Genomic DNA, 13,876 nt, shown 5'->3' with positions numbered 1-13,876 from the left:
GAGAAGGGGGAGGAAGGGGAAGATTGGGAGAGGAGGAGGGAGAGGTTTATGGAGGGGATACAAAGTGAATAAAGTGCAGTTAATAAAAAGATTTTAAAAAAGATTTGGGTGAGGCAGGGTGCAAGCATCAACATAAAATCCGGCATTGTCATATAGCTAATAAAGGGTAGGGGTCAGGAACATAAGGGATTTCTGAACCAACTCAACCTTGACATCTCAAGGGTAAGTTTGTATAGAGTTCTGTTTTTTGAGAGTATTAACAATTGTCTCAAATAATATTTGATACATGTATATAGACAGAGCATTCACCCCCACCCCACAGTATTATACAGTCACCCATGAGTAGGTCTAGCTCTCCTGTTTTAGAGCAGATAGTACATCTGCTGCTGGAGGAGTTCAAGGCTGTGAGCTGTGAATGCCATCACCTGGTCAAACTTGTTTTATTTATTTTCAGATTATAAATAATTGAGAATTCCAGTTAGTTAAATATTCCACATCCTGGGTATGTCTAGTTGTCTTTTGTGATTACATTGAAGTTTAATGAGTTTAGGGCAATAATACATCCTTATCGATTCAGTGTTGTCCTGAAGAATTAGGAAGCTGCCAAGATTTCATGCAAAGCTGTGTGTGATGAGTCATCTGTACGATCCTAGCACTCAAGATGATATTCCAGGCAGATTTCGATGAGTAGAGAGACAGCCAACTCTGTATGTTGAGTTACAAGTAGGCTTCATCTACAGAGTGAAATTCTGGACAATGTGTTGCGTAAAAGAAAAATAAGCTGCGAGATATAATCACACCACTTAAATTATTTTAATATAAAATTAAATACTTCTATTTAATGTTAAACAGTATTGATCATATATTGCTTTCCCTCATGTTTGATATGCTGATATGCTCCTGAAAGCCACATGAATCAGCACATCATGCTACTCTTCTACAAACTTCACACAACTTATTTCAATTGTCTGTTGTGCTGGTTAATAAGACCATGGATATCTTCATCTGAAAAACTGTTACTTGAGAGGTTGACAACATGGCTCAGCACATAAAAGCACTTAATACAAGACTGGAAACCTGAATTTGACTCCCAGAGACCATGTGGTAATTACAAGTTGTCTTCTGACTGAGGCACAAGTCCACTATGGAATGTGTACCCACTCTCCAAATAAATATAACTTTGCACAAGTTGGTGGAGAGCCTCCTAGTTCATCAATAATAATCTGAGCATTTGCAAGCGTGCAGAAATCTGAACTGGAATATTTATTCCTTTCTACATTTTTCATTATTATTATTATTAATTACAAATTATTCACTTTGTATCCCAACTGTAGCCCCCTCCAACATCTCCTCCCAGTCTCACCTTCTCTCCCTCTTTCTCTCCTATGTTCCTCCCCTAGTCGACTGATAAAGGAGGTTTTCCTCCCCTACCGTCTGATTCTAGCCTATCAGCTCTAATCAGGACAATATGGATCCTCTTTCTCTGTGGCTTAGTAAGGCCACCTCTCCAGGGATAGGTGATCAAAGAGCAGGCAACTGAGTTTATCCCAGTGATTTCCCTTGTTCCCCTTACTAGAGAATACCCTTGGAGACTGGGCTGCCCATAGGCTACATCTGAGTGTGGTATCTCGGTTCCCTCCATGCATAGTCCTTGGTTGATTCACTGGTCTCTGCAGGCCAATGAATTGGTTCTGTTGGTCCCTTTGTGGAGCTCTTGTCCCCTCCAGGTCTTTCTATCTCTCTCTTCTGCCCAAAGTTTGGCTATAAGTCTAAGCATCTACTTTGTTTCTTTCAGAATCTTTTTATAACCGCTTCAAGCCACAAGTGAGTAGTAAGGAGTAAATCCCTATTTCTACCTGTTGCCAGGGTAGGAGGCAGGGAAGGCTTTCCCTCAAAGTATTTGCCCCATTATTATTTGTAATCTCTGAGTTTCTTGTTGAAATTGTGTGTCTTAGAAGTTGCCAGGGGATATTTGCCTAAATCCATCCATTTGTGCTTTCTTGTAATTCTACAAAGTCACTCATTCCAGATCTATGGAGCCACCTCAAGCAAAAACATAGGTATCACTTTAAATTCAATTATCTTCTGGTCTTCAAGGAGGGTCTTAAAGTGACTGTGATACATCTTCATTTAATCGATATTTACATCATCACAAAAATACTATATATTAATGAATCATGGAATAACATGGCTTTTTTAACAGTATAGCTTTCAGTCATCATTCTGCCTCAACCCTATCAATAGGCTCTTTCCAACTACTGCGGGGTAGTAAAAAATCTAAGCTTAGGACACTTAGTTATTTCCTTTTCAATTTCCTCACTTCCATTAAATATTAAATACTTTTTTTTTTTACTTTTTAAACTTTACATCTACTATTCTTAATGTGGCAGTGATCCTAGTAAGAACATGACCATATACCATGAAAACACAAAACAAGATGGAGAGCATGTTTTGTGGATCTATACAATATTTACCCTTCTTAAGCTAGGCTGCATTAAGTCAATAGAAAATGGATAACGGAACATGCTCTGTTTAGAGAGCATGCACATTTGTATGTGCATGTGGATGCAGCTCCTCAGAAGCCAAACATTTTTTTTTACTGTTTTGAGACACAATCTTTCTTTGGGGCCTATGGGTCACAAGATAAAGTACACAAGCCCCAGTGAGCTGAAGCAAAAAGAAAATGTACTTTTGTAGTGTATCATGACACTGAACCAAGTCCAGATTTTAGTTAATTCAAGCTATATTGGCTATCCTCAGCATCACTGTTAAAGATGAACTGGTGCTATGAAATATTATCTTCTTCCTGCATAGGAAGAGTTTCAATTAATTTCCAATAGAAAGTTAGTATTTACCACTCAAGTGGGATTTTTGTGTTTTAATCTCAGTAGTCCTCACTGGGATGTTCTACCTGATTTTTTAAGGCCTACCCTGCTGAAATATTATACATAATTTGTTTTTACCCAGTAGATATTCTGCCTTTATTCATGTTTACAAATGCATAGAGGAACAGGGAAATCTATTGACATGTTCAATCAATATTGTCTCAGTGATAAATTTGCATGATTCCACAACTTCAAATCAGAAAATATGAATGCTTCCAAACACAAACAACTGCACAGGTGAGTGAGTGAAGCTCTGGGTAGGGAGTGGATTGAAACCCTTTGCTACGAAAGGGTTTTATAGATCACTGATCTATAAAATTCATGCACCTCTTAGAAAAATTCTAGTGAACTGCCAGAAGCAAAATTCTTTCAGTAGGACTTACTCTATTGCCTCTATTGCCTTATATATCTCTCAGTGTGCTGTGGCAATTTATCTAGTACAGGGTGGTGTTAGAAGTGTCTTTAAAAATAGGATGTATTGTGTACTTGAGCCCCTTTTGAATATTTCCTTAGGAGTGGTATGACTGGATTTTGAGGAAGCGCTATTCCTAGTTGTCTGAGAACTCGCCAGATTGATTTCCAGAGTGGTTGTACAACTTTGCATTCCCATCAGCAGTGGAGGAGGGTTCTCCACAACCTCTCCAGAATGTGTTGTCACTTGAGTTTTTGATCTTGGCCATTCTGATGGGTGTAAGGTGAAATCTCAGGGTCGTTTTGATTTGCATTTCCCTAATGGCTATTGAGGTTGAGCATTTCTTTAAGTGTTTCTCTGCCACTCCATATTCCTCTGCAGAGAGTTCTCTGTTTAGCTCTGTTCCCCATTTTTTAATTGGATCACTTGGTTTGCTGCTTTTCAGCTTCTTTAGTTTTTTATATATACTAGATATTAGTCCTCTGTGAGATAAAGGGTTGGTGAAGATTTTTTCCCAATCTGTAGGCAGTCATTTTGTTTTGATGATGGTGTCCTTTACTTTTCAGTTTCATAAGGACATTTTCTCAACCATGTTTGTGGCAGCTTTATTTGTAATAGCCAGAAGCTGGAAACAACCCAGATGCCCCTCAACTGATGAATGCATGCAGAAATTGTGGTAAATCTACACAATGGAGTATTACTCTGCAATGAAAAATAAGGAAATCATGAAATTTGCAGTTAAATGGTGGTACCTGGAAATGATCATCCTGAATGAGCTGTCCCAGAAGCAGAAAGACACACACAGTATATACTCACTCAAATAGACATATAACATAGGATAAACCCACTAAAATCTGTACATCTAAAGAAACTAATCAAGAGAGAGGACCCTAACTAAAATGCTCAATCCCCATCCTGATAGGAAAGAGGATGAACATCAGAAGAAGAAGAAAACAGGAAACAACCTAGGAACCTGCCACAGAGGACCTCTGAAAGGCTCTACCCTGCAGACTATCAAAGCAGATGCTGCGACTTTATGGCCAACTGTTGGGCAGAGTGCATGGAATCTTATGTAAGAAGTGGGAAATAGTAAGATCTGGAGAGGACAGGAACTCCACAAGGAGAACAACAGAACCAGAAAATTTGAACACAGGGGTCTTCCCAGAGACTCATACTCCAACCAAGTACCTGGTATGGAGATAACCTAGAACCCCTGCACAGATGTAGCCCATGGCAGTTTAGTGTCCAAGTGGGTTACATAGTAATGGGAAGAGAGACTGATTCTGACATAATCTGATTGGCCTTGTTCTTTGATCACCACCCTCTGAGGGGAGAGCAGCCTTACCAGGCCACAGAAGATGACAATGCAGCCACTCCTCATGAGATCTGATAGACTAAGATCAGAAGGAAGGAGAGGCGGACCTCCCCTATCAGTGGACTTGGGGATGGGCATGCGTGAAGAAGGGGGAGGGAGGATGGGACTGAGAGGGGAGGAGGGAGGAGCTTATGGGGGGATACAAAGTTAATAAACTGTAATTAATAAAAATAAATAAATTAAAAAAAAGAAAAACAAAAAATAGGATGTATTTAACTTAGAATTGTGGCGGGGTACTAAATACAGTGGCAGTAACTGGAAGATCACCCCAGTTTTCATTACTTAATCCTCTTATTTGCCTAATGTAGTCTTAACATATTCAGATGAGGTAGAACACAGTGAAGCCTTAACTCCTGGCTCCTCAGTAATTGTTGGTATAATGTTCTGTTGAAATGTATACACCTTAACCTTTTGTTCATTCAAATATTGATTTCTCTCCTCCACTCTCTGGTTTCAATCCTGACATTACACTGTGATACTTTCTCTAAGCATCACCTCAACTTTGTGTAAACATGACAAAATAAAGCAACCAGCCACAATGTTGAGCAATAGAGAGTAAGGAGTAGGGGGTAAGAGGGGAGGAGCTAGAGGACAGGAAAGAGTGGGAGGCAAAGGGCAGGAGAGAGCTGGATGCAGGAGCAGAGATCTTGGAATGAGGTGGATAGATGGACTGGACCTGATATATCACTAAAAGCAAGTATAATGTAGGAAATCTAAATGTTAGGAAACTATGAGGACTTGGAGGTTTAGGATGGAGTAACTATTGCCCAGCATTGTGTTCTAGGTTAATTAAATAAATCCTAGTCTCTGTGTGGTGATTTGGTTATACAGCTGTTTAGGATTAAGAGCAGCATTGCTAAAAGAATGTCAATAGTAAAGATTGGCGCATTGCAACAAGTAATGAACAACATTGACCTCTGTTCAAACTCAGTCTTGCTTGAAGCTCATTGAGTGTTATTAAAACACCATACCCTCTAAGGCTGTAAACTCTTCAACACAGAGTACCTTCTGTCTCCTCTCAATTCATATCACATCTTTGTAGCTATGTTTTATTTTTTCATTTATAACAAAACCTTTATTAGGATTTACAGGGGAAAAATGATCTGCTGATGTCATGATCAAATGCAAAAGGAGCCATGAAGTTGACTTACAACAATAATAAAATGTTCTCATACTTGTGAGCTGACAGAGGAACCACTATTTTACTGAGCTGGCTCGTGCATTGTCGAGGAGATTTTTTCTGGTCTCTTAGCTGTCAAACTTGTTCCAGGCTGAGGATGCAATTTCTATCTTCTTCATGGATTCGTTGTGCACAAAAATATGTGCGACAGACACTTTGATATGCCTTTTCTGTGTCAGACCACCAAAGAACCAAAGAAAGATTAAACTTCTTGGCAAATAAAAAAGCAGTAAAACTCAACAATAGTTTGGAGAACTATGCTATTCTCTTTCCCATATGATCCAAGCTGGGAGTTAATGCTGGCAGTAGGATAAATAAAATTAGCCATGGGCAAGAGCAAGCATAACTAAAACTCTTGGATTTCCATTCCACATGGGCCCTAGGGCACCAAGCAAGAAAGCAAAGCTTTGGCCTGATTTGTTCCCAGAAAGCTGTAAGCATTTTCATCCTTACTTTCTAGTAACGTTCTTTTGATTAGAGGAACTCCACTTTACTTTCTTGGGTATTTTAACAACAAAAACCAAGGGAAACTCAAGGGACATTTTAATAGAGATTCTGTGAGTTTCATAAAATAGTTTAGATTCAAATGTTTTAATATTTGTTGGGAGAAAATTGTGTGATTCTGAATGGGTAGAAAAAAACCTAATATTCTCAAATTAAAACTAAAATTATTTGATTTTGAATTGGTAATAAAACATTCTCAAATTTAAAAAACATTATATAAGAATACATTTATGAAGTTTTCTTACTATATAAAATTAAATACATTTCTATAATAAATTGTAGTTGTCCTCTTTCCTGCCATTTGTCATCCTCTTACTCTCCTACCAGAATCCTGCCTCCCAAACAAATACCCCTTCTACTTGTATATTCTGAATTATTTTGAGTTTCTTGCCCAAGCATGGGTGAGAGGGTATTTACTGGAGCAAAGACAACTTTGCTCACACTAGCTACACTTTTGTACTTCACAAATACTATTGGATACACCACTGAGGAAAATTATACTTCCTCTTTTAACAACCATCATCTGCCAAGTCTTTCATGGAGTGATGGGGTGCCATTACCCTACTCCAACCATGATAAAATGTCACCAGCCTGAACCTTGTGTAAGTCTAGTACACAATTGCAGTGAATTCATAACTGCAACATCTATGTCACGTCTAGAACATATCTTTGACTGGATATTGACCTGCCATATTCTTCCTTTTGTCATATTTATGTCCCTCTTATATGATGTTACCCAGTTTCTTCAAAATTTCCCCATAGGTCTTAAATATGATGATCCATACTTCTTTTTGCTACCTAAAATGAAAACAAAAAAAAGTGCTAGTAACCTATCTTGGTTTTCAACTGGTATTGCTTGGTGTAGTTGCCTTAAAGTTATTTAGATTCATATCTGTTATTTCTCTTCAGCTGAAGAGTCTTATTAATCTTTTCTCATGTGATGACCTTTATAGATATCAATTTTCTCATCCTTCACAGAGTGTATTATTGTACATGTGAAGATATGTGCTGCACAGTAATATTCATGATTAAGAAGGTTTAAGACTAATTTTGGCTACTTTTTATGATGTAAGTGTGCTTGTATATCATATGGACATCCATGTAAGAGTCCATTCATATACATGTACATGTGAAGGGCATGGTAGTTAATGTAAAGGCAAAATTTTTTATGTTAATAGAACATGTCTGGTACATTAATGGCTCCCATTGAGTCTCAATTCCCAACTTCCACACTCATATGTATTCTTCCAATATTTACAATATAGCTTTGGCGTTGGAACTTGCTTCAGCGATTAGATATTGCAAATGTATGTGATATAAACCCTAACGTTCTCCAGACCTACCTGATTCTCTGGATTTCTGCAACTGCTTGAATGGTCGAAGAGCCCAGGGTCCTATCATACTCTGTACATCTCCATCTGCTAACTCACAAGGGTGTGGTTGTAAGCCATAGGAGTTAGGGTGATTTTTACTTAAGCCATAGGTAAGTGAAACCCATCCCTAGTTTTGGTTACCTTTATCACTTTTAGAAATTGTCTGTGGCTGTAAATATTGAGCCTTGTTGAATATTAGTCCATTTTCTTTCTTTTTTTATTTTGGTCCTTGAAACCATCTTATAGTGAGTCCTACAACAACGAAAACAGTGTATATGATGTGTCTTCTGTGCATGCTATTATGTTTTATCTTTCCCAGCCATGTACATGTGCTGTGTGTCCATGTGTCCACATATATTTATATGTGCATTTCTCTGCAGAGGGATAAGATTACAAGTTGAGCTCAATTTGACAATTTGACCTCGACATAATGTTTCTGTGTTAAGAAATACATCAATACTCTTCTCAATATAATGGTTTTTATCCTTATTCCCATTTTCACTTAGTATATGTAAGATTTGCTTTATATAATAATGACATCAATATCTTGAAAAACATAATTTCAATTACTGGTTAATTATATATTAAGAATTAATCATCCTCTTAATAATATTTCTTAGTGTCAGAATCAATATTGGAGACCAGGAGATGTTTGCTGAGCAAGCATAGGACATGACTTGGAATCCCTAACACCATATCAAAAGCTCTATCTGACAGCACAAACTTGTAATGCCAACACTGAGTCAGGTACTGGAAGATGAGGGACCTCATTGGAAAGTTTAGTCAATCAGTGAGCTTTAGCCTCAGTGAGAGACCCTGTTTCAAATGTAAGGTGTAAAGTAATCGATGAAGATAGTCAGTGCCAGTCTTAGGCCTCCAGTACTCATGTGTAGTCAGGCACGTCTACACACATATATGCCACACTTCTCTTTAACACACTCTGTTAACAGTAGACTCATGGTTATCTTCAAGCTTTTCCTGTTATAAACATTACTGTATAGATCATGTGAAAGCAGTTTTTCCCTGTGTAGACAGGAGATGCCTCGTTGGGAGAGCTTCTCACATATGCTGAACACTCATCTTTTTTGGGTCTCTAATTCTGTTTTATTGTAAGTTTATTATTATTATTATTATTGTTGTTGTATTTTTTATAATTTATTCATTTCATATTCTGATTGTAGCCCCTTACCTCAACTCCTCCCAGTCCCATTCTTCCTCCCTCTTTCCCTGTATACCCTTCCCCTAGTCTACTGAAAGGAGAAGTTCTCCTCTCCTGGCATCTGCCCCTAGCTTATCAAGTCTCATCAGGACTGCCTGGATCCTCTTCCTCTGTAGGCTGGCAAGGCAGGTGCTTTAATTGAATGATATTTAACATAGACCTATTTTAATCATTTTATTAATTGTTTTCACTCATTTATATATCTCAAAATACATGTGTCATATTAGATTGTTGCTTTAGTGAAGGCAGTACTAATATCATTGTATATTCAATCTCATTTATATGCCTAGAGAATTAGTGTACTTAGAGTAAATGATTAACAAACATTTAATATAAGTTTCCCATTCAGCATCATTCTGTGAATAGTATTTCTGTAACCTCATCAACTTGCTCTATAGGCCTGCCTTCTATTTTCTCACAAGGAATTATTTGACTGCTTAAGTATATTATATATATGAAGCAAATGACACATACTATCTATATCACTTATATATAATGAAAATACAATATAAAACAAGCAATTTATTCTTAGATCTTAAAATAATTTGTATATTTCCAATTATGTTGTTTTCAATTGAATACTTGAAGGCTCATGAGAATTTGAAAAATAAACTTATAATTCATAACCCAAACAAGCCTGATTCTTCAAATTAAAATGTAGTTTATATAAATTTACATGAAACCATGTGTACTAGACTATAAAATATACAAAAGTATTTTAGCAATATAATAATAGATTATATCTTTATAATGCCCTTCCTCTGTCCACTGAAATCATGGTGAAGTTTTAAATCATCCAAGTAACTTCAGCTCTTCCTTTCTCTCCTCATCTGCTCAGCTTGATCTGTATTTTACATTATGAGATACAGAACAGTATCATCGGCTCCCAATGGGAATGCTAACACTATTTTAAAATAATAGCACATTTGTGCATATGAAAGCAATTCTTTTTCATGATTTGATAGAAAAAGTTCAGCAAAAGGTTAAATTAAACAGACATCTTATTTTGTGTCTTTCTAAAGTCACAGCGTCCCCAGTGTCATAACCTCTGCAGGGAAGCAAATGGAAAGCAGCATGGAAATAAAAAGGATAATTCAAGTTAAAGTGCATGCGGGCGTTTTTTGCTCACTCTACAAATTACTGGGTTTAAGGTGTGTGCTTGGCTACTTCTGATCACAGTGATCAATCTGACAAGCAAATTATATTTTATTGCATTATTAAATCATGTCCATTTCCTAAGCCATACTGTCTCTTAGTTATCATTAATATTTTAATTTTCCAATCTAAACATTAAATCCACTAAATCAACAAGCAAGCACAATTAAGAAATAAGCTCCATACTGTAACTTCTGGAATCATCCGCAGATACAGTAATGTGGGTTGATACTGATGACAAACATTCTAAGGATTTTCAATCAAATGTAGATTCTTACCACAGATACCTCTCTTTATTTACACAATGTCCTAATTTATTACTCCAATTTATATGCTGGCCTATTTTATTTGTAGGCTTAGTCTAATTTTAACACTGTCAAGAATAATTCAAAGGGAACAGGGTAAGTCTGCTTAGAAGAGAGAACCTGTGTTAATCTTTTCTGACATTAATAGAATTAGACCTTATTAATTCTGACATGATTTATTTCATATTGTGTAAATACTAAATGTGAGCGTCATGTTCTCATTGAAACAAGTGTTTTACATGCTTCATATGCAGCAATTTAAATGTGAATTGAAAGTGAGCCTTGAAAACCATTTGAAATTACTTCAATCTTGCCAAACTTAGAAAGATTATTACTGCCAAATGAGCGATGCTAACAAACCTTGCTCCACAGAAGTCACTGGGGAAAAGCAGAGCAAACCAGCCCAGCTGTAAAGAATAAAGTCAGTCTTTGTCTTTCCACTTATATTCCAGCAGGTCATTGGGAATGGCAGCAGGCACTCAGCCACCTTTCTGCCTCCTCCTTGAGGTTTTGTTTCTGGTTTCTTTCATTGTTGCTGTTCTTATTTTTAGATTGTTATATAATTACAACACTTCTCCCTTCTCTTTCCTCCTTCAAACCCTTCCCCACTTCCTTTAAATTCATGACTTCTTTTTTTCACTTTGTTATTGCATGCATTTATGTATATGTGTACGTACATGTATGTGTATGTATATTTGTAGATGATTTATATATTCCTAAATGTAACTTGCTCTATCCATATAATGCTATTAGTGTGTATTTTTTCAGGGCTGACTGTTTGGCACTGGACAAGGAGTCAGTGTGCACTTCCCTGGGGAGAGCCGCCCCTCCCATCTCATGTTTACTCACTTTCCTGTAGTTCTTTGTGTAGGTTTGAGGCCTGTTGGGTTCTCCTTGTGAAGTTTGGCATATTCATTTGTGTCATACTTGTTTAGATCACCTTTTGAAGATCATTCTGGTGATACTTTCAGGTGAAGCTTCTGACGTTACTAAGAGACAATTTTTAAGCCGTGACTGGGAGCTGTATTAAGCTTTATTAAGTGTTGAACATCAAGTTCTCATTCCAGTGATTCAAACTGTCATCAGCTGACTAGATAGATGGCTTAGGACAAGCAGTCATTTGACATGGTTTTGTATAGTTTTTAAGGGAGAAATTGTTAGAACCACATCGTTAAAGACTATCGTGAATTTACATCTAAGTTGCAGATTGTGGAAGCCATCTGAAAGGCGGCATAAGTGTTATAAGATGAAAAGGAAATATTAATATTGTCTTCTTCAAAGGTAAGTGATTTGATCTATGATGTAAAGGGCTTTTTAAGAAGTAGAAAAGATACCTACTCTTTGTTCTTTTGAAACAGAGCAAAGATAGCATTCCTTTTAAGACTCGATTATTTATGTTTCTGAAATATAAGGGAAGAATTATTAGACAAAGGCTTCATGTTTCTAGAACAGTTGATTTTGTAGCTGTCAGTTGAAGTGTGAATTACACAACTTAATATAGGACATGAATAGCAGAAATGGAAGGAAATAAATGTATTTCATTTGTACATGTTAGGTAGGTTCCATTGTTACCTTGACCTAACATAGCTTAGGTCAAAGTAACATAGCTTACCCAAACTCTCAAAGCAATGAAATTCGTGTTGAGGGAAGTAATATTAAATATTTGTATTTATTCTTTGATAATTATATACGTGTATAGAATTTGGCATGTATATTCTATATACATATGTAGAATTCTATACATGTGTAGAATTAATTTTGATCCTACTCACTCTCTAGCGTATAGTTCCTCTTAGAAACCTCCCAAACCTAGCTTCCATATAAGTTCTTATTTTTTCTCTCATATTCTAATATTAACTTGCTGTGTCTAACTACAACTGCGTATATATTCTTAGCAGCGGTACAATCTACTGGAGTGAGGCAAGCTTACCAGAGATTAAAATATAAGTGTCCTCATCCACCTCAGCAGCTATCAACCACCAATACTATCTACAGTCAGTTTAGAGCACATATCTACCTACCTTCAACGGCTATGGCTATAACAAGGTAAACAAGTACAGGTTTAGAGATGTAAAAATGGTGAACTATGCATAGACAAAGCCAAGCCAGGAGAAACTTGGGTGGAGGTCTGTAGTGATCCTGGTATGGAAATCAGTTGTCTGGTCTGAAAATGGTGATGAAGAACTGGCAAAACGGTCTAGTAGCAGTTTCCCTCCAAATTTGCTTTCTTTGTGTCAATTACTCAAGACTGCTTCATGGGTTCAAGATTGCTTTCAATTTCTATTCTTCACTTCAATGATAGGAAGCTCTTGGCCTCCCTAAAGGGTAACAATAAAGCAATAGCAACACCAGGAAGAACATTTGAGCCATTAGAAAATATTTCAAGAAGTGAAGGTGGCTTTCTTCTTGGCGGCTTGCCATGGCAAGATGGTGGTACAGATTTCCAAGAAGAGAAAGTTTGTGGCTGGTAGCATCTTCAAAGCTGAACTGAATGAGTTTCTCACTCAGGAGTTGGCTGAAGATGGGTACTCTGGAGTCAAAGTCCGAGGTACACCAACCAGAACAGAAATCATTATTTTAGCCACCAGAACACAGAATGTTTTTGGGGAGAAGGGTCGTCAGATCAAAGAGTCGACTGCAGTGGTCCAGAAGAGGTTCGGCTTCCCTGAGTGCAACGTAGAGCTTTATGCAGCAAAGGTGGCCACAGGAGGTCTCTGCCCAGGCAGAGTCTCTACACTACAAACTCCTAGGAGGGCTTGCTGTGTGAAAGGTGAGCTATGAAGAGTGGGACAAGGTCTGAGAAGTCATGGTATCTGGGAAGCTCCAAGGACAGAGGGCCAAGTCCATGAAGTTTTTGGATGGTCTCATGATTCACAGTGGAGACACTGTTAACTACAATGTTGATACTGACATGGGCCATGTATATCTCAGACAAGGTGTGCTGGGCATCAAAGTGAAGATCACGCTGCCCTGGGACCCAAGCGGTAAGATTGGCCCCAAGAAGCCTCTGCCTGATCATGTGAGCATTGTGGAACCAAAAGATGAAATCTTGCCCACCACTTCCATCTCAGAAGAGAAGGGTGAAAAGCCAGAGCCACCTGCCATGCCCCAGCCAGTGCCTACAGCATAACAGGGCTTTGGCATCTGCATCTGGAGGCTGGATGTTGTCCTATTTAATAAAATCTTGCACAAAGACATTTAGTAAAGTCTTGCTCAAAGACATAACAACAACAACAAAAGAAGTGAAGGTGGTCAATAACAGAGCTGGTCCATCAGAACATGAATGCAGTTGGTGAGAACTCCAGAGGACATGGAGACATGACCAAATTCATCCAGATGACAGCAGGGCCGAGTGAGGCCTAAGATGATGTGCAGCTCTCTGACATCCAGCTCATGTGTGGCTGCCTAATTTGACCCTAGTCTTTATGAGATGTTCCTGAAAACCAATCTTGAATGTCTTAGTACTAT

General features: G+C 37.7%; 1 pseudogene; it reads left to right on the top strand.

Moving 5' to 3' along the window:
- The first annotated feature begins 12,835 nt into the window (after window positions 1-12,835).
- LOC110559757 (small ribosomal subunit protein uS3-like) lies at window positions 12,836-13,550 on the top strand (annotated as a pseudogene).
- The last annotated feature ends 326 nt before the right edge of the window (window positions 13,551-13,876 follow it).

This window comes from Meriones unguiculatus, chromosome 19 (assembly GCF_030254825.1).
Source record: "Meriones unguiculatus strain TT.TT164.6M chromosome 19, Bangor_MerUng_6.1, whole genome shotgun sequence".
Classification (NCBI taxonomy): Eukaryota; Metazoa; Chordata; class Mammalia; order Rodentia; family Muridae; genus Meriones; species Meriones unguiculatus.
Note: the sequence above shows the minus strand (reverse complement) of the source record. Positions and strands in the feature narration are given on the sequence as shown.